The sequence below is a fragment of the Sphaeramia orbicularis genome, chromosome 1, assembly GCF_902148855.1.
Source record: "Sphaeramia orbicularis chromosome 1, fSphaOr1.1, whole genome shotgun sequence".
Lineage (NCBI taxonomy): Eukaryota > Metazoa > Chordata > Actinopteri > Kurtiformes > Apogonidae > Sphaeramia > Sphaeramia orbicularis.
The window spans coordinates 40146810-40173261 of record NC_043957.1 but is presented as its reverse complement, the minus strand read 5'-3'; the positions used below and the strand labels follow the sequence as shown (position 1 = coordinate 40173261).

The window sequence follows — 26452 nt, the reverse complement described above, 5'->3', positions numbered from 1 at the left end:
TTTCACTTCACTTCTGCCATGTATTCCCTTTGAAATATTATTTACATTTGAAAAAGAAGATTTTTAACACAAGTTTGACAATATCTTTAATGATATCAGATTTTTACCATTGGCCTTTTTACACGGATAAAAACGAATTTACTGAGTGAGGACTGATCCGCTCATTGAATTTTATTCTCTGTATCGATTTATGGATAAATATAGATTAGTTCAGGACAAAGTGTGCGTGGCTTTGAGAGATGAATGAATGAATGAATGAATGAATGAATGAAAACCGTATGGGAGCAGAGCCAGTGAACTGGTGCCACACATACCAGGGTGTGTGCGCGCACGTATAATGAGATATGAGCGCGTGGATGAGAGGAACAGAACAGAGTTCAGTTTTTCTATACAATCTGTTTGTCCTGTTGTTCTGCGTGGTTACAACCAACAGTAACCATTTAGAGTTCTGTTAAAGTCACCTGCGGAATAACTAGGGTCATCCTTAGACGTCCAGCCGGACGCACGATATATATGTGTAAATAAATCAGTTCAATACAGAAAGGGGGGGGGGGGGGGGCACATGCAGACAACTGAAGTGGCCCATCTAGTCAGATGAGGGTGAGGAGGACATCCAGACAGGTGAGGGTAAGGGAGGAAGTCCGTGGTCACAGATAGCCTATACTATTCTTCATTCTAACCATAATGCTGTCAGATCAGATGACTGGAAACAGCGGGAGCGGAGGTGTTGTTCTGGGTTAAATAGTGAACGCACCTGTTTAGTGCACCCTTCAACACAAATAGTGAGCTAACGATGGTTTAGCGAACGCAACGGGCGTGGAAACGGATGTTGCATCTGTTAAGCCTCTGCATTCGCCGACCCATCGTTAGCTCACTATTTGCACTGAAGGGCGCACAAACGGCTGCATTCACTATTTAACCCAGAAACGAGCCCCTGGTGAATTAAAAAAACAGATATTAATGTACGTTACAACAAGCAAAGAAGAAGAAACATGTGTCAGTATGTTTGGACCCACCAGGAAACCCAGTCATTTTTTAATTTAGTACAAGATACAGGGGTAATATATAATAAGAATGAATATATCTGTAAATCAACACCATATTTACATTCGTCTCCATGTTTATGGAATGACTTCTCGTGTCATCTCGCAATAATAAATAAACAAATGCTTGCATTTGTGATTTAATGGAAAGACCGACAACACGCACTTCTGTTTTTTCAACATTTAGTAAATATCAGTAAAGTTTTGCGCAGATGTCCAATGGAAAAGTGACTAGTGACACAAATTTTGTAATAATTTTGTCACTGCCCAAATATTTATGGAACTGACTTTAATTGGAATACCTGACATAATAATCTTATAAAACCCTTAGCACTGTCATCTCACAGCAAGAAGGCTCTAGGTTCTAAGACTGGCCGACACCTTTCTGAGTGGAGTTTGCATGTTCATCCCATGTCCATGTGGGTTCTTTGTGGGCACTCCAGCTTCCCCCCACCATCAAAGACATGCACTGATCGATTAACTGGTCAATTTAACTCGCCCATAGCAGTGAATGTGAGAGTGAATGGTTGTTTGTATATGCCAGCCCTGTGATAAACTGGTGACACATTCAGGATGTACCCCACCTACTCCCATTGGTAGCTGGGACAGGCTCCAGCACCCCCGCAAACCTCTCGAGGATTAAGCAGTTCAGAAAATGAATGAATCAATGTATAAATGTGTATTTTGCATTACTTAAAATTTTTAGCATCACATTTAGTTTTTTCCTTATTTATAAAATGAAATGACCTCTCCAGTCAGTCAAAGTTATGCTGTGTTATTTTTTCTGCTGTTGTCCAAATCACAAACACTTACATCAGAAGTGAAAACAAGCAAGAGATGAGTGCCAAACCAATGAAGTTACAACTTAAGAAGGACCACATTCAATAGCAGTTACAAGGTTTTTACAAAACACTGAGGCCATGTGTAGTGTGCCCTTTAGTGTTTGTTTGCTTTGGCAACCAAGGTTGTCACTGACCAAGTGTGTCTGTGTGTGAGTCTGCATGAGGACATGTGTCTATATCTTTCTGTCTCGTTCTGTGTGTGCGTCTGGTTCCTAGTGTTTGAGTGTTTGAGTGGGCTCTGTTGGGACTGTGTGTAGAGCCTCATTAGTGGCTAAGGTTTGGCTGGCGTGCTGCTACTGGAGACTCACTCGGGGGCACAAAGTCATATGTTACTCTACTGCTGGCCCATCTGCCACATTGGCCCTGACTCGAAACTTTGAGTTTTTGTTTCTTTATCTGTGTGCATTCATCTTTTTAAGCTGTAGTGGGGAGTAACTAAGTACTTTTCCTAAAGTAATCAAATTTGAAAGAGTTGTGAGTTATTGAACTTTTTGTTCATTGTCCTTTTTCCACTACTTTACTACATTTCTAGGGTGAATCAAACAGCATTTTTAGTGCCACCTTTTTCTTTGAAGATTAGTTTTCTTTGTTATACAAAATTTACTGTACAGTTATGTACTGTACAGTTACAGTCTTAGAAAATAGACAGAATATTAGATTAAAATAAAGTGAAAGAAAATCTCCATCAAACTACTTTTACTATTACATTAAAGTATATAAATATCAACAAAAAACTGAATGTAGTTTTCATTAAAGTTGTTTTTTGTAATTTTATTTAAAAACCTTTGTTAAATGAAATACTTTACTTGTAATATACTCTTTTATATATATATATTTAAGGATTGCTACTTTTTAGCACAAATAAAAGGGTTTTTTTTGTTTTGTTTTTGTTTTTACCTTCACTGAGATTTTTGAGTGTCACTGTGCGGAGCCTGATAGTGTCTGGGATGTTTTTTTTATCTGTTTTTCATCTCACCTTTGAAAGAAGTGTGTTGGGGATCTCAGTTTAAGGGGCAGGACTTTGGGAAGGATTTGTGACCCATGGGAAACTTCCAAAAAAACACACTTAAAGCTATCACTGCACATACACTGAAAATGGACCGACAGAAGAACAGTCCTGCTGATAATGTTTTGAAGTGAACAATAGTTACATATTCTGAGATTCTGTGTTTTTTTTGGATAGTGACAAAGATGTCATATGAACAGTTTCATTATTGCACTGTTCATACCAGGGATTAACATTCACCCTGAGCTTTACAATGACATGTGGAGAGCTCAAATCCAAGATCTGAACACACAGCTGAGCTTGGATTTAAATCCATTGTCTCAGCAGATGCATTTGGACATGATGTGGGATGCATGTGTCCATGTTGTCTTAGCAGTCTGAACTGGAATACCTGAAGTCCAGGGATGGATTAAGCAACTGCCTACTCAGTTTATGTTTTCTCTGTAACACATCAGCAGTATCATATTGAAGTGTTTTAAAAATGTCTGAAAACTTCATAGAGCTCACGTTACAAGATGTATCAGGAGTGCTTCAGATGTGTAGAGCTGCCTCAGTGCACCTGGATGACACTCCACTGCTTTTTTCCTTTGTGAAGAAAGATAATAACTATAGTTTGTATTAGGATTCATAAACTTTAAAGTGTTTGAGGATTCACAGCATCTTCTCATGTAGCTCAAAGGTAAGAACACACTCCACATTAGAAGCTGCGGGTTGTCTGCACAACGCAGCCTGCACCGTGAATTAAATATATGAGGAAACATTACAGATCCAGGCTGTTCCACTTAAAATGAAAGCTCATATCATGTTTTAGGCATCAGATGTGCTTTTTTGTATCTGTACATGGAACAGAAAAGTGAGATCTGATCCTATGTGATCAGTCTCAGGCCTGAACAGATGTTTGGGTTCAGATTATAGAAATGCTACTTAATGCTAGGTCTGAACAGAGAAATTCAGAAAGGAGATTAGGGGAATGACATGCAGTAAATGGTCCAGTCAGTCAAGAACTGAAACAGGGATTCATTGATTAAATCATCCCCATTTGGTCAGTTTTTGATTAAATCATGGCTAGTTGGCTAAACGCCAGAGGAGATAGTCCATATTTTATGTCCTTATGTCTTATAACATGAGTGGTGGATCTAAATAGGGATGTGCACAAATAATGGAATTGTCAAAACTGTGAGCACAGGTCACTTTTTTTTTTAAGTCAACCAATATTTATTTGGGGTTGGATGTGGGAGAAGATTTGTGTCTTACTTCAACTGAGGTTTATGGCACTGTTTTGAGTACTGCAAATGTTGAAGTCTGAAAAAGTGTTTCAGAAACATAAACTATAGACTTGAGGTAAACTCCTTAGTTCAGTTTTTTGTAGTTATTATTTTGGTGTTGGTGGAAGGCACATGTTAACAATGTCACAACTACTTGGCTTATGTGGGCTCAGTTTTTCAACCTCAAAAGGTAATTAAAATGCCCATCCTTAGATCTAATTACTTTTTAAGTATTGTTTGTACTGCTAATAAACCTAGGATACTTTAATGCATGCATCTGAGTGTTTGTTTGTAATTCTGCATTATTAGGACATGTTATCACTCCAGTTGGTAAACAGTGGTGGCTGGTCCATAAGGGGCACCTCCCCACTTAAAAGATCCTTGGAGAAAAACAGCTTTTCACACCTTATTAATTTTAGCTGAGGGTTAAACTATCGCAGTTCATGACGGTATTTAGTGAAGTTTTCTTTAACTGTATTTAGTTAATTTCCATGTGAATGTTCACTTCCTGGTTGCAGTACACCAGAAAAATTTAGTAATCTCAAGAAAGGATCCTTCAAGGAATAATTTGTAAAAAGTTGTACTGTTGTCCAGGATCTTTCCAATAATCGAGTCATTCTTTTGGAGAAATTTCAAAGATGCATCTATGGAGCCTTGAGCCATGATCCTTCCTTTAACACAGAGCAATCCTCCGTGAGTGTCTTTTAAGCATACCACTAAATGAAAAGAGTTACAACCACAAATAAATTTGCAAAGGAGGAGAATAAAGAGTTGAGTGCATTGCCATTGGAAAATCCATTATTTAAATACAATTGTCAGACGACCACATTCGGCAAGAGACATTTATTTATATTATATAGAGCAATTCATACACAAAGGCAATTTAATGTGCATATATATAAATCCAGAGTTAAAAAAGTAGTTAAAAGATAGAAATATTGAGAAAAGATAAAAATCATAATAAACAGAGTGATAGAAAAGTACTGAATTTACTAACAGTGAGTCATATAGCGAAATAAGAATGAAAAAGAAACAAAATTAAATCATAGACAAATGAAAACTGAAATTGGAGGTAAAAATGATCTACATTTGAGTTTGTGTCATTTTTCAGCAAAGCAGATAAACACTGCATCACCTTTATCATGGCCTTTGTTGATGTATTTTTTAAGTTTTTCTGTTAAATCCAAATGTATTTCTGATCCACTGAACTAGTCTTTGAAGGGAGTGACCACCAAAGACGGAACTTTGAGGCTGAAAAATGGTTTCTATGTGGCTCTTTTGGACAACAGGTGACATGAGGCTGTATTCTCACTGGGCCACTATGTATGTATTTTTTCATCCTCATGTGATTGGATAATGTTTGCTGGGTTTCCAAGTTGTCTTGAGTAACAGAAGCTTTTAGGACTCCAAAATGAACAAACAACAGATGATTAACCTGATCCAATTGTCTCAAGTAACAAAACTAAGTCCTGTTCAGCCCAGTACACTTCTATTTAGTCTCCTCCAACCTCCGTTTTTAACACAGGGACTTTAGTTTAAAGGGGTCATATTTAACTAAACCCACTTTTATTACTCTTTGGTTCATTTATTTGTGTATTTGGACCCTAATAGTTCCAACAGTTTGAATTAGGTGCTGCAAAGCTATCTTTATATTCATTTTGGCAAAACTTGAGTGGATTTCTACAACCTGTTTCAATTCCTGCTTAATTTGTTAGTCTATAACTAGTTACATCATGACATATGCACATATAAGGTCAAGACTTTGGACAAACATTTCTCCGAGTACTCCATAATTGTTTATCAGCAGCAGCAGTTGTAGTCCATATTGAAAATATGTCCAAACTTTGAGCCAGTGACCTAAAATGTTCAGTCGTTGGTTGAATGAGACAGAGCAGCACAGCCAACAACCTGGAGGGGGTGGGATGTAAAGTGGCTCATATCCATTTAAAGGGCCAGAGCTCAAAATGGCCTTTCTGGTGTCATTACTCAGAAATAGGGTTGAAGATGGACCTGTGGAGTTGAATTAATGAAGAATTCAGACCCAAGCATAGCATTTACAGTTTATGTAGACCACAGGGAAATGTTTTAAAATGCATAATTCTATTTTAAAAAAGCAAAATACTCCTTTAAAGGTCCTGAGCAGAGAATTCATTTAAAGTGGATTGTAGTGACACCTTCGGATCAGTGGTGTTTTTAAGGGACAAAGACTCCGTTTCCCATGAGCACTAGCGCCTACTGTAGTGAGGGCATAACTGTGGCCAAGGCCTGCATTTGCTTTGAAGCTAATGACTGAAGAGCGGATCCTCTTTACAATTCTGCATTTCTTTTTTCAAGGCAGCAACTTGCAGGTGCAAAGTGACGTTTGAAACGAGATAACAAGCAAACTTCATAAAGTCCGTTTGTAGCGAAGTTTTGTAAGTGGTGTGAAAACGAAAATGAAACTGCTCCTGCTTCTATGTCTCTCTTTTACTCCGGAGCTCCAGAGTGTTACTCACAGCACGGTGTTCTAGGACATGTCCCAATAATATATATTTGCTCTAGCTTTTCCACCAAGTATTCAGTCATTTTCATAAATTCCGTCAGTCATTCAACATCTTCATCATTCTGCATTAGCAGTTCAGCTCTAGCTGCTTCAGCCTTCTGCATTCACAGTATTCTACTGTTAGAATGGTCTTGTTCCTGAAGGACAGTTTTGTATCCAGGTCCCGGCATGAACATTCAACACCATACAGAACCATTTCAGTCTCACCTTCCAAAGCCCTTAGTTTGGGACTGAAACAATGCTCCAAATAAAAGAGATTAGCCACGTCACAGAGCTAGCCCTGTGGCTAACACACAAGTGTTTACTAAGTGTTTGAGCTACCAACAGACACTATAGTCAAATACAATGTTCCAATGCATATGTTTAAAGAACAGAAGCACTCTGTACCTGTGGAGAAGGAAGAGGGACAACTCCAGCTCTGTTTTCATTCCTTTAACTCCCTCAGTTCTATCCATCAGTTCAAAGCAGAGGTTTACTGGTGTTTTAGTCTTTGCTCTTTCATTCTCCCGTTCAGCTTTCTTTTTCTTTCTGTCAGTCCAGTTCCAGTTCCAGTGTCCACCATTACAACTAAATAAATCCAATAAATCCCTTTCTTTAGGAAAAAGGACAGATCTTACTCCTCACTTGTTCAGCTTACAGGGGTTGGACAAAATAATGGAAACACCTTCACCTCAAGATGATAATGCCCCAATCCATACAGCTAGAATTGTTAAAGAATGGCATGAGGAACATTCTAATGAAGTTGAGCATCTCGTACAGCCGGCACAGTCCCCAGACCTCAACATTATTGAGCATTTATGGTCAGTTTTAGAGATTCAAGTAAGACGTCGATTTCCACCGCCATCGTCTCTAAAAGAGTTGGAGGGTATTCTAACTGAAGAATGGCTTAAAATTCCTTTGGAAACAATTCACAAGTTGTATGAATCAATACCTCGGAGAATTGAGGCTGTAATTGCAGCAAAAGGCGGACCTACACCATATTAAATTATATTTTGTTGATTTTTTAAGGTGTTTCCATTATTTTGTCCAACCCCTGTATGTCTCACTGCTAAACTCTGCTGGTTGGTGTGTTGTTGTCATAGTGACGTAAGTCTGCCGTGAATCAGTCCAGTTTTGTCTGACCCGACCAGGGAAGCTGGAAATAGCATTTGGAAATAACCTACTTTGGCGCTGATAACCATTTTAAATTGCAGACTACAATCAGGCATATATATATATATATATATATATATATATATATACACACAAAGGACTCTTTTTCAAGATCACGCAGAAAGTCTGCACAGCTACTTTCAACAAGATTTCATTGAGCTACATTGGTAATATAGGATCATGTAGCTGACTAGTGGTCAAGTGGTTAAGTAGTGGGTTTGTCACATTGGATAAAAGAGTCAAATAGAAAAAGTAAATAAATGGATAAAATGGCGGCCCCAGCCCTCCAGTCTTGTGTAGCACCAGCCACCTCTGTAACTAAGTGGGTTGGTGGGCGTTAATATAACAAAGCAAGGAGGGGCAGAATGACCTCTGTATGAACTGGTGCTTAATGGTGCTTAATGTCACTGAATTCCTACAACGCGTTAAACAACTTTTGTTATGTAATATGTTGTGTTCAGGGAAAAAACTTGTCCAGAGCCTTTTGTAGCTTTAATAGCAGAGCACAGCATGAGAAAGGTTAATTATCACATCCTGTTACAGACAGGACACCTCCTCCTGTCAAGTGCACACACAAACCTACACACTGAACGACACAAACACACACTTGATCAAAAATGACTGTTTGTGTGTATCTGTCATTTAAAGATGTAATCTAGCGTCTGTTTGTCCTCATTTCCTCCCTCCTTCGATTAAGACCCTCATATCTTTTTCATCTACATACTTCCTCATCCCCTCATTTCTCCTTTTCCATCGCCCAAATGACAGAACTAATGCCACAAATTCATTCATCGAAAAGAAACAAAGTCCCCGTAGATCACGTTTGTTCACTATGATACAAAGTGCAAAATGAGCAGGTTTATCACATCTCTTAAAAAACTAGTTCAATTCAGCAATGAAATGACAGATAAGTGGACAGAGGTGTTCAGTGGGTGTGAAGCAGTGAACCACAGAAAATGATTGCTGTTGTGTTAGCTGGAAGATGCCAAACAATTTAGTGCAAAAGAGAGAGACTGACAACTCAAAGGGAACAAAAAAGAAGCAGTGGAATTTCTTTTATTTATTTTTTTTCTGTTTTCTAAAAATGAACAACTCCACTTTAGATCATGAACCCTTTTACTATATCTCTGCTCCCTTTCATCCCATGCACTCCACTCTCCTTTCCACTTTATCTCTATCTCCATCCCTAACCCCTTTTCCTTTCAGTGTCTCTTTTTCATTTTATCCACCTATTTGTGCACCTATCCACCCCTCTACACATGTCGTCTCTCCCATGTGCCTCCATCCTCATTTTTTTTGCCAGTCTAGACAGCTTCTGCAGCAGGTGTGGTTGCTGGAAGAGGTGGAGAAAATAGGGTGAGAAGAAGTGAGGGAGGGAAGGAAGGAGCAAGGGAGGGAAGGAGCCAAGGGGATAGGTAAGACTGGGTGAGAACAGAGGGAGCTTAATAGATCAAGCGGAGAGGCATATGATGAAAGTTTAGACGAGTATGGAGAGGGAGAGGAAAGGAAATGAAAGTAAAGAAGAGGGATGGGTCAGGTTGGAGCAGAAAGGGAAGAGGTGGGGGAGTTATGGGGAGGGGAGAGATCTGAGTAAATCAGGTAGGTGCTATGCAGAAGGGAGAGGTGCAGAAGATGCTATTTTAATGCAAGGGTTGAAATCAGCTGCTCAGGGTGGAGAAAGAAGGAGGAAAAAAAAAAGGGGGGGGGTGCTTTTCCCCCTCTCCTCCTCCCCAACCTTTGGTTTTCTCTTACCCTCATTTGCTCCATACTCCTGATCACCTCCCCTTGCTCCTTATTTTTGGCACTTCCTTCTCACCCCACCCTGAGCATCTGACTTCTACTGTCCATTAAAGTAGCACATGAGTTTAATGAGAAAGATGAGGGAAAGGAAGATGGATGGATGGATGGATGGATGGATGGATGGATGGATGGATGGATGGATGGATGGATGGATGGATGGGTGGATGGATGAATGGGAAGTATGTAAGGTTGAGGATAGGAACAGCATTGTTTTTACGGGAGGACGCAGGCTGGAAAGAACTTGGAAAGGTGGGTAATAAGGCCATAGCTCATTCCTGGTGGAGCTGTATGTGTGTGTGTGTGTGTGTGTATGTGTGTGTAGGTGTGTGTGTGTGTATTTTAGTGTCTCAGACAGACCGCATGTGCACTGGTTGTGTGTCTGTGTGCTTGGCTAGTGGAAAGGGAGCAGCCTCTATCCTATTAGCGACTACCTTTCACTGGATGACTTATATGCACCTCGTTTTTCACCAACTGGTTGACAGCAGATGCTCAGGAAGAAACAAACACATCTCATTGCACAAACACACATACACACACATGCACGTACATGCAACCACAAGAGTAGTGACAGGACAAATCTGCTCCTCCTACCTGATGTGAAGACAGAATGCCATCAGTGCAAAAACACAGCTTACAACGAAGTGTCATATTGCACAGCTGACCTCAGGAACCAATGTGAAATAGTGGTGTCTTATGGGTAATTTTTGTTTTAAGAAAAGTAATACAAAAAATCTCGGAAGGAAAAGCACACAGACAGACAGTGTCACGTGAAATGAGCCTGTCAGAAGTTAAAATATAATGCGTTTACCCGACCAGTCCAAGATCAGCTTTGTATTCATAATATTACCAACCTCTGTTTGATGCATGGAAACAGATCATCTTCTGTGCACTTACAATGGGTGTCTGAGCACTGTATAATCAGTTGCCTCAGGGAATTTTGTAATTGCAAGATATTTAACAAAACCCCTCGCTGTCTTGCAAGGGTTTGCAATTTGGACCAGTCCCTTTACTTATACTTCATAAACTTCCACCATTCCTCCTTTAAATCATGCAGTTATGTCATAAACATCCTATCAAAAAAGTCTGCTGAGCATTATTTGATGTAATTTAAAGAGATAAATAAAAAAAAAATTACAACATTTTGCTTTAAAACTTTGGTGAAAAGTCACCAGGAAATAATTTTAGTAAAAGACAAAAGAGGATTGGATTTCTAAAGAAAACTAATTCTCTTGATCCCACACATAAACACACACACATACACAGTTAAAACATCTTTTCAATCCTGTCTTGTCCTTTAAAGTGAAAGTTCATTTGTGTTATTGTAATTTACCATCTCCACTCTGACATTTTCTCCTGAGAATGACGACTGACCCCGTCAAACTTACCCGCGAGGAGTCCAAACAAACCCAAGGACTAATGGTTTAGAGAAAAGGGATATAACAATCTATCCCAATCATTTTAGCCATTTTAATTAAATTTATGCATATTCTTGTATTGCTGTGAAGAATTTGGGGCAGCTGTATCAGTGAGAAGGGGGAGAAAAGGAGAGAGGATGAGACAGAAAGAGAAAATGGGTCACTTTGGCAGAGGGACTGAGAGGCTTCATTAGAAAACCCAATGCAGTCATTCTGTGGCCACTCTAATTCTGCTTTAACATTCCCATTCTGTGCTCGTCAGATTCCAATATCAGCCTAACATTTGTGACCTCGTCGAATGCAAGAAATAAGCAGGTGTCAGGTCATGATGGTCTCACCCACTGCCATCTCTGTGACATTCTTTCACCCTTCTCTATTTATTCTGCCTAAATTAACACTCCATCTCTCTCGCATTGGAGAGAAAAATGTCAGGTGTTTCATATTGAGAACTTTACTTGTTCTTAGCGAGAAAAGCTGGTTACATTGTCTTTGCCAGTGAAAGAATTAGTATGTTAACACTGAGACAATTTGATGTTAACTCTGCAGGAGAATGGGATGTACTGTGTAATTTTGCCCTTCAAAGATGATAACTGAGCAGATGGAACAGACTAAAGCTCTGTCAGAGTTTCTCCAATTTAAAAGCTCTTCTTCCCTCTTATATCTCATTTACCCTTTCTCATTTGCTGTAATTCTCTATATCTCCCTCCCTCTTCTTCACCTCATAACACTTGTTCATTTTTCTTGCATCCCCTCTGTGTTGAAGACACTTTCTTTCACTTCTTTTCTTCACTCAGTCATCCTTTCTCTTGGCCCCAAGCTCAGTAGCGTCTAATATGTCTTTAAAAGTAGGACACCACTGAGTAATTTGTTGCACCTACCAAATGATAATTCACAATTGTCACCATATATCCATGACTACAGGGCCACCCCTAGCATCTGCTGCTTCAGAGAACAGTCATCATGATTTTCCTCCCTTATTGTAGTGTTAAAAAGAATTTGAAAACAGGATTATTTCACAAAGACACGGCACAGTTTCTCAGCATGGGTGTTTGTGCCCTTTGTGTAAACTGTGTTATCACACTGCCCTTACATGATATTTGCTTTATTGTAGATTTCAGCCACCCTCCACTTTTCTTCCCGTCAGAACGCATGAGGAGAATATGTACTTTTCTCTCTGCCATGTCATAGAGTTCAGTACAAGCTTTTTGAAGTGGTTGAACCAGATGTGTAAAACGAGCGGCTGCAACAATTACATGATATGATAAGAATATTTATGTCTCCATTGTGCTTTACAGAATAGCATAAATAAAGCTCTCAGACAAGATAAAAAAAAGAACAAACATTGGACCAGGAGAGAGAAGAGGAAAGTTTATTATAAAAACAGATAAAGTAAAAAAAAGTTGAAAACTACATCACAGCAGATTGATAAGTTATTGAGCTAGCTAACCTTAGCTCCTCAGGAAGGGGCTACAAAACACCCAATTTTATTTTGTAGAAACTGTGGGGACAGTTAAGAGCCTTTTATCAGTTCCAGTCAATACGAAAACAACCATTGTGCACATAATAACCAGTTTACTATTCTTACAGAAAGCATTTATATTCAGGTGTTGTTATGAAGCTTCCTTGTTGAGAAAATGGTCCAACTGATGCCATCGGGGTTATCTCAGCTTTAAGCACGTACAATTATAACCTCACTTCTTTTTTATAACAGTAATCCTTTCACCCAGTCTTTGAGATCCTTTTTTCTTTCTAACATAATCATCTTTAGACTTTGTATGGACTTCTGAGCTTCTTGTAACCTTAGCGTTAACAAAGTGGGGACATAAATTTTAAGGGACCAAGGCAATTACCAGGTCTGTTGGTTTGTACAAAAAGAATTTACTGTATAAAAATGTAAGCTGCAGCTCACATAGGCACTAAAATAAAAACTAAAAGTTGGGGTATCTTGGCTTTGAAGCAGAAAGGATCTGTTTTTAACTTAGAAAGTAATTTCAAGAATACTTATTCATACCTGGTTTCTGTAACTTTTTCAGGAAAAAAGTGAAAATTCATCGATTCTAGCTTCATTTTCTGGCTTCTTCCCTCATCTATGATAGTAAACTGAATATCTTAGTGTTGTTGGGTTAGTGTTGTTGACCTACTTTTCCCAAAATGTAAAGCCTCAGTCACAAAGCTTCTTACGATCGATGGATTCGTACGAGTTCTGGAGTTCGTAGACATTCGTGGAGGGAGCAGTAGTTTCTTATGTCCGTCTTATGAAGTCTGTACAGCTGCCGTTAAAATCGCAAGAGCATTTTGAGGCCTCTGTGAGAAAAAGACATGATTTTGTGTCGTACAAACACCGTATACAGTTGTCACGGTCTTCTTAAGGGTGCTTTGGGACCTTCCTACATCAGACCTATGGCCAGTTCACGACTTATTTGTTATAAGGTGAATGTAGGTCAGCCCTACGTGAAACTCACGGCGCTCTGAAGTCGATGGTAAGAAGATCTTATGCTGTTTCAGAATATTTAGATAGGTGTATAAACAGTGGCTGTGTAGTAAAAGTCTCATGTCGTGATTATCGCATTCAAGATGGTAATAATGTCCACAAGACTGAAACTTCTACAGCTGCAAGATGAAGAAGAGGAAGATCCAGCAGTTGTGGTCCGACAGCAGCAGAAGAAGAGGGACATTCTAACACGCTTATCATATAAACAGCTTAACATATATTAATGCCCCAGAACAGTGATCAATCATCACAAAAGTTTGTGTGGACATCTGTAGTGTTTTCCACTTTCACCACTGCAAAAAAACTGAACATAGTTTAATTTCAGACTACTGTTTGTCATTATTTCATTCATTCATTTTCAGAACTGCTTGGTCCGGTTGCGGAGGTGCTAGAGCCTATCCCAGCATTAGAGATGTCCACCATAATTTGGTGATTATTGATGCTCTTTTCAGACATTAAACTACGTTAAGCTATTTTTACATCAAGTGTTTTAGAATGGTGAGCTTTTAATGTGTTTGGGATTGTGTGCTGTCCGTGGTGCTGAACATTACTGTAAAACATGCAGGAACACTGACCTGTACTGTTAGAAATTAGGAGTCTTAATAAGACATCAGATGAAGAAATTTGAAGTAAAAAGTATAAGAATAAAACAAAGATACACAAGAATAATAGAGGGAAGTGAATGTTAAAAACACTAACTGTCCGACACACACATCCATCACCTTGATCCTCGTCCCTGTGGACTGTGCATTATCTGTATGCAGATTAGTTTCAATTTTTTTTTTGTCCATTGATAAAACACTTTATTTCCTTCTGCACTGTGCATTTGAGTCCTGTCATTCACTCAGTCTTGAAAATTTGTATTCGACCCCCTTAAAGAACGCCACGAATGCCGCACAAATTACATACTACCACCTATAAACACCTTACGTCCACCTTAAGAACGCTGTGCGAATCTCTGTCTGTGCGTTCCTTCATGTGAACGCCCTAAGGGACCCCTAATAACACCGTAATGTGTTCTTGTGATCTACTTGCAGCCACCGCAGGAACACGTGGGTCCTGGAAAGGTTTCCTGATCCACGAATGTCATGCGTTGTTCTTACGTTGCTCATAAGGCATTCATTAGTGTGCCCTGTGAAAGGGGGTTTCATACTGCATTTGTGGAAAATCTTGGACGAGATCACTCACCACCTGGCTCTGAACTTAGGAAAGGTCCACAAACACTCCATGAATACTCCATTCTTATAGGTCCGCCTTGAGAAGGTCGTACGAAATGGTCTATAAATGGTTCGCACGATGGTCGTAGCCAATCGTAACCACATTTGTGACTGAGGCTTCACCATATCTTTTCTGAGTCACTGGCAATCTATAAACCCAATTTGGTATGAATTCAACCAATGGTTTTGTTGCTACAGACATTTGAAATTTTGCCCATTATAAGTAAATGGAGAAAAAAGATTTGAAAATTCATTAAAAAAAAAAGTGAACTTTGTTTTTATTTATTTTGACCTTATTTGACCTATTTTTCCCAAAATGTAATCATATCTATTGTGGGTCACTGGCAAGCTATAAACACAATTTGGTATGAATTCAACCAAAAGTTTTGCTGCTGAAGCGTTAAAGAAACAAACCAAACCAAAAACAATACCCCTGAGGGTGGAAACAGTCTGAGTCTGGGTGAGGCTATGGAGGTAGTGACAGTAACAGCAGCAACTAGAAGCACTTGGAGAACGCAGACCTCCGCCAAGGCAGATCAGTGAGCCCCCGTGGCTCCCCCATCCCCGATCACCACTAAAATTGAATCATTTGTTCCTTTTGCCAGTATCAACATTTCCTGAAATTTTCATCCAAATCCGTCTATAACTTTTTGAGTTATCTTGCACATGGACAGACGGACAGACATACAGACAAACCAACTCCTACAAAAACATAACCTCCTTGGCGGAGGTAATGAACCATCACCACACTGGAGCCGCGTATAAAGACTCCTGATGGTGACCTGCTCCAGGTGCGGTGCTAGCGGGTGAAACTAATACTGATCCTGAGGGAGGGGTCTGATGCATGCAGGAGTGCACCATGACAACTTCTGGAACAAAATGAAACAACACTATTAAACTGTTACTTACATTTATGTGTATGATAATTAAATATCAACAAGTTTTCCATATATTTCAAATAACTTTGGATTCTTCTAAAATGTATAATTTGCAATTCATTGTTTTTGAGCTTTAAATGTGTACAAAGAATGGTTATCCACAGTTTAACCTGAACTCAATCAATCAATCAAATTTTATTTATATAGCGCCAAATCATAACAAAAGTTATCTCATGACACTTTACATATCGAGTTGGTCGAAACCAGACTCTTAGCCAATTTACAGAAACCCAACAGAATTCTCCAGGAGCAAACACTTATGACTAATGACAGTGGCGAGGAAAAACTTCCTTTTAACAGGCAGAAACCTGGAGCAGACCCTGACTCCTGCAGGATGGCCGTCTGCCTTGACCAGCTGGGGTTAGAGATAGAGGGTAAAGGAGGAGAAAAAGAGAGAGCGATAGAGATAGAGAGAGACTGGGGGAGAGGGGGAGAAGGGGGGAAGTAGGGGGAGACACAAACTCAAAACAATCTCTTTAATATATCTCATTGTTCTCTTGCAGACACTGTGTTTTATGGATAACTACAAGTATGCCAGGAAAGGCTTAAGATTTTCCAAAACCCTCCAAAGAGTGACTGTTTTTGGTGTGTTGGATCAAGACATGAAAGCACAGTGGACCATTGTAATCTGACTAAAAATGGCAGATGTAGCTGTACTTATCCTGCTTTAGGCTTTTAGAACAGCTAATTTTTTTTTTATGTTGTATAGGATTAAGGTGTGACTTAAGTTTCTACTCAGTGTGTGTCTTCACTGCCTCCTTGTTACCATGCTGTCTAATGTACAAGTTGTTATACTGTATATGAGTGAAGTACACAGTTACTGGGACTATGCTTTATTACTCCTTTTTCCACTAAATAAATGCTTTGGACTTTACCTCCAGGGGCTCATGAGGAGCAGGTTAGTCCTTTTGAGGTCAGTATTCATGTATCCTCTTGAAATGTTTAATCCCCCATGCTGTGACAGATATGATGCCTATCTCTATGTGTAAAGTCTTTAACGCCAGACACACAAAAACGCTATCAAGTTGTAAACAAGTTCAAGTTGTTTACTCAAAACTGTGTCATGCCGCTCTGGGGGTCCCTGTTGCCAACTTGACCTGCAATAACCTCCTTAACATTTTGGGCGAACTTTGATCAGTGTTGCATACTCACCTCGAAAGAGTAAACATGTTTACAAAGTTAAATTTGCTGCTAAAATATATTTTTTTTCTTGAAAATTACATGGCTTAGAAGCATATGATGTTGAGATATTCCACACTTAACTGCCATAGTCAAAAAAGATGATGCAGCTAGGGGAGGGTTGTGTCTAGAGATAAAGTTTGTAGGTAATCATGTCAGTGTTATGCATGGACCTACTGTCACACTCCATTAAAGTAGGGCTTAAGATGTGGCCATCTGATGCTGGTTGTGATGCCCACTCGTCTGCCCTGCCTACCCGCTCGCCTTGATGTTCAGTCCAGTTGACAGAAACCTAAGAAGAGTGTTTCACACATGCTGAGTGAAGCCAAACCAAAGTGAACCAAGTTCCACTGAGCTGCCCTGGTTAGGGTTAGACATCAAAAAAGAATTTGGGCCATTGCTGTGCAGATCAGTGCAGAAATAGTTTGGTTTCTAGTGTGAAAAGGGTACGTGAAAGCACTTCAGTGACCTAAATAATATGCTGCTTTACCCGGAATAATTTCTACCACCACCAGAAACCTTAAAGGTAATGTCCAAACTGTTCAGCTTAAGTTGAATTCCCTTTAAGTTACTATCAACATTTTTGACTGGTGCTTAATAGTCACTTCAGCCACCAGCATAAAAGGGATTCAAAAGCAGCTCTGAAGGGCTCCCATGGCAGCACTCGCTGAGATTCAAAGGAACTTAAGAGATTTTCAGTCAGACTTTCACCATGGGTGCACTTTATCACACAAAATCACAGATGTAACTACAGTAAAGCAGTGTCCACCAACAGAAGAATAAACATAACTTGTCCCAGCATATTGTGTAGGCACTGTACCCTAAAACTGCTTGCGCCAACATGAGCAGTCGAAATGATCTAGTTTCCAAACTCTTCCTCCCCTGCACAAGGCTGCTGAGGCTTTAATTACTTCTGCTGGGCCAGCACAGGTGAAGCACATTCTCACTAACAAGGTGGTTTCCAACCAGGGAGCATTGAAACCCAACAGGAAAACAACATGATGGAGAGGAAAACTGGCGCCCGCAATAGAGGGTAACCGATGCTTATAATATTCCTCCACCCAACTCATTTCACCAGCTATTGTCAGATCATTACAGGGGGAAACATGGTGCATGTGGAAAGGAATCCAAGGAGAAATGTGAATATAGCAACTAAAAATAATGTGTGAACTAACTTTCACACATAATGTATATTTATATATTTGCCACAGTGTAATTTATATGAGCCAGGTCAACACTGAAATCTACTGCATGTCATCTGCAGATCGTCAGCATCAAATAAAGAACTGAGAACGGTTTGATAAAATAGTGTCATTGTTTCATCACAACCTGAAAACGACGAGTTAGGCAATACCATTGACATATGCCCTGGTTTCATTTGTAATTAAGTTGCTCATTGTCTTATCGTGAGATCCGGCAGTTAATGTATGCTGTCATCATCGTCTCTGCCCTTATTTAGTAAGTCGGTCAGCAGCACAAACACAGGAGTGGTGTAATAGCACAGACTAGTGGGAACTTTCTGTAACCGCACCTTGTTCCATTTGCCAATGATCCAGTCATTTTCATCAGATAATGAATACACATCTATCACAGCTTTTCTTCTTCTTTTTTTTCCCCTTGTTCTTTAATGTGTCACAACCCTCTGGAAAGTGCTTTGAACAATAAGTATATTACACTTGCTAAAGTTGCATAGTCCGTCAGATCACTGCAGAAGATTATTTCTCTAAGGCCTTAAAGTTCAAAAGGGAATAGATTTCATAACAAAAAAACGAGCCATCCGTTATCCTTTGAGACCCATCCTGAACTCACCCCACTGGCAAAGTGACGTGTATGTTGCTTCAACTTTATGCGCACTGCTGCACTCCATAGATGGCAGAAGAATTTAGAATAATGGTGCAGAGTCATTTTAGTTGCAAAACATGGAAGAGTAACATCAGGATGTGTGTGTGCACTGGTGTATAAGTCCGTACGGTTTCTCTTTGCTTATGTTTCACACGCCTCAGTGCTAGTATTCACACAAGTGCCCTAATACACCCCCTTTGATCTGTCAGTATGTGTACTTATCATACTGAGGTGCTGTATGCTTTTCCCACTCCAGCTTTTCAGCTCCTCATACCTCCACAGCCTATACGGCTTGTAAGTAGCTGGCATGGAAGCCTTAAAAGCCTTAAAAGCCCCCAGTATAGGAGCTGAGCTGGAGCTGTCCATTTGACCCGACCTGCTTTTGGAACAACTCAGCTGCAGGAGTTGAACTCAGGGTGCACATGGGAAGCTTCAATGCTATGACATAAACACAAACACAAAGACAAACACAAGACACAAACATAAGAAACTTAAAACCAGAGTTGGCTTTGAAATCACTGAGTTCCGAAAGGCTAAGGCTGTGTTCCTAATCCTTTCCCTACTTTTCCCCTTCCATTCCCCACCCCCGTATCTCCTTCCCTCTTGCAGGAGAATTCTGGGGGGATTTCTTGCTCTTTCATTCCTCAAGGATGAAGCAGAACAGTGGACCTGTGTACTGAAACAGGTAAGTTCTCATTCTCCTGATGACTTTCAAATAAACACATACCTCTTGTACTGTCAAAAGCAGATTTGTTCAGGACCAGATTTGTCTATGATTTATGTTGCTAAAAGGCTGTGCTATGTGTACTGAGAAGACCTCAGAGAGTCAGAATAAAAAAGGGAAAGGGTTGGGAACTCTTTTGAGAAAGACAGCGAAAGAAGCAGAGACTCCTCCTCGGGGACAGAAAGAGCGAGTGAAGACACTGTCGACAGGATGAAAGTTTAACCAAACATCAACTCCCCACATAAGTGGCAAATCTGCTGCCTTCGCAGTGGACAGACTGGAGGAAAGACATGCAAAGAGACAGACTCGCAGACAGGACAAGACAGAGCGGCAATCCCCAGCTGTTTTTAAAACGCTGCCTCTGATACATTATTGAATATGCAGCTCTCCAACGCATCGCTGAGCTTTCCTCTCATGTTAGTGCTCAAGTTTGCATAGCGTCACCATTCTAAATATAAAGCATTTGCTCACTCCTCTCCAGTTTGTTAAATGATGCAGAGGCTGCACGTAGGCTGTGTGTGTTGTTCTGAGTGGCACTTTTCCTTCTCAGGCTGGCTGGAATTGGAGTTGAGTTTATATGAGAGTCATTTTTGGTAGCAAGCCTTGGCAAACTTCAAAAAAACTAAAATAGTTTTCATCAAACTCTTTGAAAGTATTGTTAGATGATGCATAGAGTACACTGAGACAAGCAGAGTGCTTCAAAGTTGAAATGTTATCCTGAGAGTTTTGAGCAGACAGCCTAGGGACCACTGCAGGTCTGCTGAGATACAGTAAAACAATGATGTAGTTTGTAACTCAAGTAACCTCAAGTTTTACAGTTTTAACAAGGTGATTTGGAGTGGATGTTCTATGGCAGGGGTGTCCAATCCTGGTCCTCGAGGGCAGCTATCCTGCATGTTTTAGATGTTTCCCTATTCCAGCACACCTGAAGGTCATTATCAGGCTTCTGCAGAGTGTGATCATAGGCTTATTATTTGAATCAGGTGTGTTGGAAGAGGGATACATGTAAAACATGCAGGATAGTGGCCCTCGAGGAGCGGATCTGGACACCCCTGGTCTATGGTCAGTGTCTTAAACATTTGTTTAGGTGGAGTGCCGGCTCTGTCCTACAGGTGGCAGCAAAGTAACATACCCAGCAGGCATGTTTTCTGTAACAGACTTGATTGGTCTATTTTAGCAGCAAGTCACTGAAAAATCTCCCACCATTTATCTCTCTGTCCCATCCAAGACAGGTTTTCAAGTAAATGATAGCTTCTGGCCAAGAGACTCAGCGGAAAAACAATCAGTAAAGTCTTTGTGAATAGATCAAATGTGCAGACAGTTCAGACTTGAAAAAACTTGTGTTCTTTCTATTTTAGCTCCCACTTTTAACCGTAATGATGAACCATGAGCAAAGGTAAGAATACCCTTTTGCATGTTAACTGCGTTATTTTTTTTCTTTATGAGTTTGTGTGTGAGAGGTATTTTGGTGTTATTTATATAATGGTGACATCATTTCTACATTCATTCATGGGACCCTGGGGAATAAATGCAGGACCCCATGAGGCAGATCATTCATTTAAGGGGTGTTACAGGTTCAGTGTTGGAAATGTAGTGGCATTTTGAGGTGGTGCTTCAGTTTGCAACAAACTGATGAGACACTGAAACATATGTGCACCTTAAAGCCACAGGAGCATAAATCAGGATGGAAATACTATAATTGGAAAATATCCACTTTCCCTCTGCAACTCTCGCATCCATGAGACCAAATATAAATACAGATGACCTGATGTCATTTCATACTGTTTATGGAAAAGTGAAGCTGCTTTCCCAAGCTTCTGCTCTTCAAGACACAAAATAGAGCAGCAGAATCACATCCAGGTCACGTCTTATGGAATATGATCGTTTATCAGTAATTACAGCTGTCAGTTATGAATTTAACCCTCAGACCTGTGTGAAAACACCTGTTGTGTCATGGGGGAAATGTTCCACAGCCTGAAAACAAAGATTACATGAAGAATTCTAGTTTCCTGTTAAGACCACTTGAATTTCAATATGCTGAAAGGGAATTATGGAATTTTTGCTCAATGATGCTAAAAAACTATCAAGAAAAATTCTGGGCCTCTGTAGAATCATTATGGTGCAACATGATGGATTCCTTTCCCTCTCCCTCTGGCTCATTATGAAGTAACAAAAACACAATGAGGCTTATTTTTACGTATATGTGACTGAAAATATAACTAGAAATATATTCCGTTTCTGCAATTAGAACCTTACGTACTGATCCTTTAAGGTCAGGGGTTGGGGTCATGTTAAGATTAAGGATAAGTCTACTACTATGGTTAGGGTAAATCAACAGGAATTGAATGTAAGTCAATGTAATGTCCCCTTAAATACATGAAAAGCCAATGTGTGTGTTCACAAGCATATGCCAATAAATATATATAAAGATGTCTGTGTGTTTGTGACGATGCCCGGACATCTGGGTCTAAGTGCTTCTGGGGGTGTATCAGTACATGCAGTTGTATACATATCTGAGGGTGTGTGTGTCTGTTTTCTGACAGATGTTGTAACGACATGATGAGCCCTCTGGCTGGCGGTAGCTCTGTGTGAGGTTGCTATAGTGACTGTGTGTTGAGTGTTGGGGAGGCCAGAGTGGAGTATGAGGGTGTCGAGGATGAGGAGAGGGGGTGGAATAGGAAATGAAGCGCTTGGTGCCTCGGGCTTGTGCGTGCAAGTGTGGTACTCTTTTTGCGTGCTTGAGGGGGTGTGTTTGCGCGTGACAGTGAGCATTTTGTGTGTGTTTGTTTGTGTACTTGCACAAAGAGCACAGCGTTAGAGAGACCCTTGTCTATGTAATTGGGAATTTGATCAAGATAACTCACTCTAACACACAGTCAATCATGTCCACACACACACTGGTTGTGTCTGCGTAGGAGCAAAAGAGACTGAGATCCTGTGATGGCTGAAATGTGGGCTGAGGGTAACCTGCTCTGCCTCACAGACCTGCACTATAAGTGGGTCGCACTTTATATCACTTATCACTTAAATTGTCACATCATTGGAGCTGATACAAGCAGGAGAAATGGCCTCTGCCTTGGTAGCCACAACACAAGAGCAAGGCTTGAGTTTTATTTGTGGTGTTCTAAGACACTTGTTCGCAACTTATTACTAGAGAAATGGGAGAGGGGGGGTCCGTTTCTGTTTTCCCTCAAGCAATACTAAACAGAGATATATCTTCAGGCCAGCAAAACGTGTTGACTGAGTAAGTTCTCTTTAGTAAATAAAACTCCAAATTTTTAATTCTGATGTTCTAAAACCTGATATCAACACTCCCAAAATTTTAGCCATCAGTCAGGTTATGTCTGCTTGGTCCTTGTTTGGCCAACCCTGTGATAGACTGCTGGCCTGTCAGCATGTACACCACCTCTAGCTCAGCATGAGCTGGACAAGGCCCCAGACCCTCATTACCCTGCAAAGGATGAGTGGTTGGATGGGTGGTTAGAGAATAGAAGAGTACATTGTGATTTGAAGAGGTATACAGTAGCGCAAAGTGTATTGAAAGTCACTGCCCTTGAATATGTCTCCTGTAATCGGTGAAAACCACTTCAATAAGAACATGACCTTGTGTTGGTTACTCTGATTAAAAACAGTAGAGAAGTCCACTGTGTAATGGTAGGATCTAGTGTCATTTAGTAGTGAGGGTACAGAGTGAAGCACCCCTTGTCTGACCCTTCCCGTCCTTTCCTAAATGTAGGAGAACCTACAATGGGGGCTTAAAAATGCTCGGTATTGTTTTTTTCCCATTCTGGCCAATGATAGAAACATGCTAGCGCAACATGGTGGGATGACCGACAAGGGCCATGAAATTCTATTTTGTCAAAAACTAGTAAGTAATTTTTTGATCTGTTTTAAACTAGATCATTATTTACCCATAAGATGCCAATTTAACAGACAACTTAACCAGTCGAGGAAGTTACACTTTGTTGTAAAACTGTTGAAGTATCAAACTGTGAAAATACATAAATAGAAAGACTACGCACACAAGTGTCAAGAGAATTACATCATCACAACTGTGTCACGCCACAGTCTGTTCAGAGTCGCTGAAGATGTCTACAGCTTCAACATGACCAAACTTGAAGAGATTTTCACCTCTGTTAATGCTTTTTCGCCTCACTCTTGAAGAACAAGGTGAAACTGCAAAGGTAACGACAGTTTTGGTGTTAGTGACGTGTTTCATATTAGCCAAATATGCTGTCTGAGCTGTTTCAAATACAACTAGAGATTTTTCCTAGACTTTATAAACTTTATCAGACACTGTAATTTTTTTTAAACTTTTAAAAGTATCTTTTAAACTGACAAATATCATGCATAAATGGTGTCACATCAAGCAGGATCAAAAAATGAATCATCTCTCACCATTGACTGTTGTTAATTTTAAACAGCTTACCTAAGGCCATTAAAAACACAGTATTTTTGTTTTCAGGGGACTAAAGCTGTAGGAGCTCATATCAGAGGAAAAACAAGATACATACCTTCTTTCTGCAGCTCTCAGAACAAATCAGAAGAACAAATATAGAGATAGATGTCCTGTTGCTAAAAGATACTTTTATAAGCATCCATGTCAAGCCACAGAATACAACAGTGGAGTCATGTATTTGAGTGATTGGTAACTGTAACTGTCAGTAATATATTCAAATTTCCCATCTGTCTGAAAACATGACTTGCCAAAGTCTGCACCAGAGCGGAAATGTTCTACATTAACGATGGACTCCACAGCAATTAGTAGAATTCTTATTTCCTCTCAGAGCACTTGAATTAATTGTTCAAAGGTAATTGTGGAATTTTTGTGGAATAGCATCAAAGAATCTATCACACCCAGCAGCTTTAATATACACTGAAGAAAATGGAATAATCCCTGCAAATCATTCAAACTGAACCAATGCTATACACCAACATCAGCAACAGTTGACTTTTTTTTTTGGATTGGAAAGATATTTACTTGATTTTGATTAACATTGTGAAACGGTTAACCCTTAAAAAGCTCATTCTATTTTTGTTGTGACATCCAAATAATTCTTTCTCTACAGCTTACATTTCCCAAGTGATTTAAGACCCGTATAATTTTATCGACTGCGTTTTCCTGTGAATAGAAAATATTTTCCTATATTTAAAGCTGCGGGAGACTTTCGTCACCAATTTTTCATCAAATCTGTCAAACCCCAGTCATATCCTCAGTATCACAAATCCGTAAGTCTTTCTGTGATTACTCATCTGAATCTCTTCCCTCACGGTGAACAATTTTGAAGTGTACTCCACCATAAACAAACCATTTGTTTACAAACAGAGCCGGTAGGTAACTCAGTCATCTTCGGAATTTTGTCGCGACGTGCGTTGTGGGAAGCAGAGGTTTGCGCAGCCGCCTGGCAGCGGCAGTGCAAGTTATCATATGGCTGCAACAAACATGACATGGAAATGGCTGGAGGGAAGCGGAGCTTCAGGCGTTTCCGTGTTGTGCTTGTTGCCACTGCCGCTGCCAGGCGGCTGTGCAAACCTCCGCTCCCCACAATGCACATCGCAACAAAATTCCAAAGATGCCCGAGTTACCTACCATGAAGGAAGAGATTCAGGTGAGTAATCACAGAAAGACTTACGGATTCATGATACTCAGGATGTGACTGGGGTTTGACAGATATAATGAAAAATAGGTGATGAAAGTCTCCTGCAGCTTTAATTGACTTGCCCATAAGTAGTTGGGATAGGCTCCAGCGACCCCTGTGACCCTAGTGAGGATAAAGCGGGTTCAGATAATGAACGAATGAATAATTTACTCATTGTGTAGATGTTCATACAAGCTCTGAGTAAATTCAAAGGTTATTATATCAGATCAAAGAAAGCTGAGGCCAAAGTTAAATTAGTTAAGTTAATAAGTTAAATCCAGCTAAATTTGTCATTAACTGATTGTTAAATAAGCATCTACAACAAATGCTATTTGTCAACTACATGGGTTTTACTGGTGACTCAAAGTTAAAAGTTAAAATTACACTGCAAAAATCAAAATCTGACCAAGTGTATTCTTTTCATTTCTAGTCAAAATATCTCATCACACTTAAAATAAGACATAATCACCTAAAGAGTAACTTATAAGTGAGATATAAGAACTTATTTTTAGACAATAGATCTTGAAAATCTTATTTCAAGAAATCTTACCAAAATAATTTTCACTTGTTCCACTGGCAGATTTTTTTTGCTTACTTCAATATATTTTTTTAAAAATAAGTTCTTATAATCTTATAATCTCAATGAATAGTGATAATGTCTTATGTTAAGTGCGATGAGATATTTTGACTAGAAATGAGATGAATACACTTGGTAGGATTTAGATTTTTGCAGTGTACAGGGTCAGTGTATCTTTTGGTAATTGGATTGTCTTTTCAGAAACTAAAGAAAAAAAACTAGTGGTTAATTGATTTTCATTCTAAAATAGAAGAATTAAAATTGAATTTCAACTCATTTTTCTTTTTCTGTTTCAAAACAGATAAACCAACTAAAAAAAAACTAAAAAAAAACCCAGATTGATATTGGTCACTGGTGGCCGTTTAGAAGGAGGAAATCAGAGCAAAAAAGACCAGAATTTGTATATACACACCTTTGTCTTCAGCTCTCTTTTCTCGGTCAGAAAACCAAATAGAAAGACAGAAGATATGATGCTGTTTTGTGATGTTATAGAGACATGAAGTCAATAGGAGCTGTTAACACTGCATCTCTACTGAAAGTCTATCCTGTGATGCAAGATGATGGAGTAGATTTTTACTTGATTTGCAAAATGCTGGAATGAAATCATGGAATTCTTCATGTTCGTCAGTTTATTTTGTCTGAAATATTGGTATATTTACTTTACACTTGCTAAGGTGGTTTTATTTCATTACCATTTGTTTGTCATTTGATACCTTTTATTGAATCTATATGCAGGATTACATAAAAACTACTGCGCCAGTTTTCATGAAATTTGGAACT

At 39.5% G+C, this 26452-nt stretch overlaps 1 protein-coding gene across 9 annotated transcripts in view; it reads left to right on the top strand.

Annotated features, from left to right (window-relative positions):
- The window catches only part of ptprdb (protein tyrosine phosphatase receptor type Db), a 187548-nt gene that overhangs the window by 37021 nt on the left and 124075 nt on the right, over nucleotides 1-26452 (top strand). For all 9 annotated transcript variants that reach the window (XM_030147098.1, XM_030147117.1, XM_030147088.1 and 6 more), the window contains 2 exons: nucleotides 19342-19417; nucleotides 20815-20852. The gene's annotated coding sequence lies outside the window, so the exon portion shown is untranslated. The remainder of the gene's footprint in view (nucleotides 1-19341; nucleotides 19418-20814; nucleotides 20853-26452) is intronic.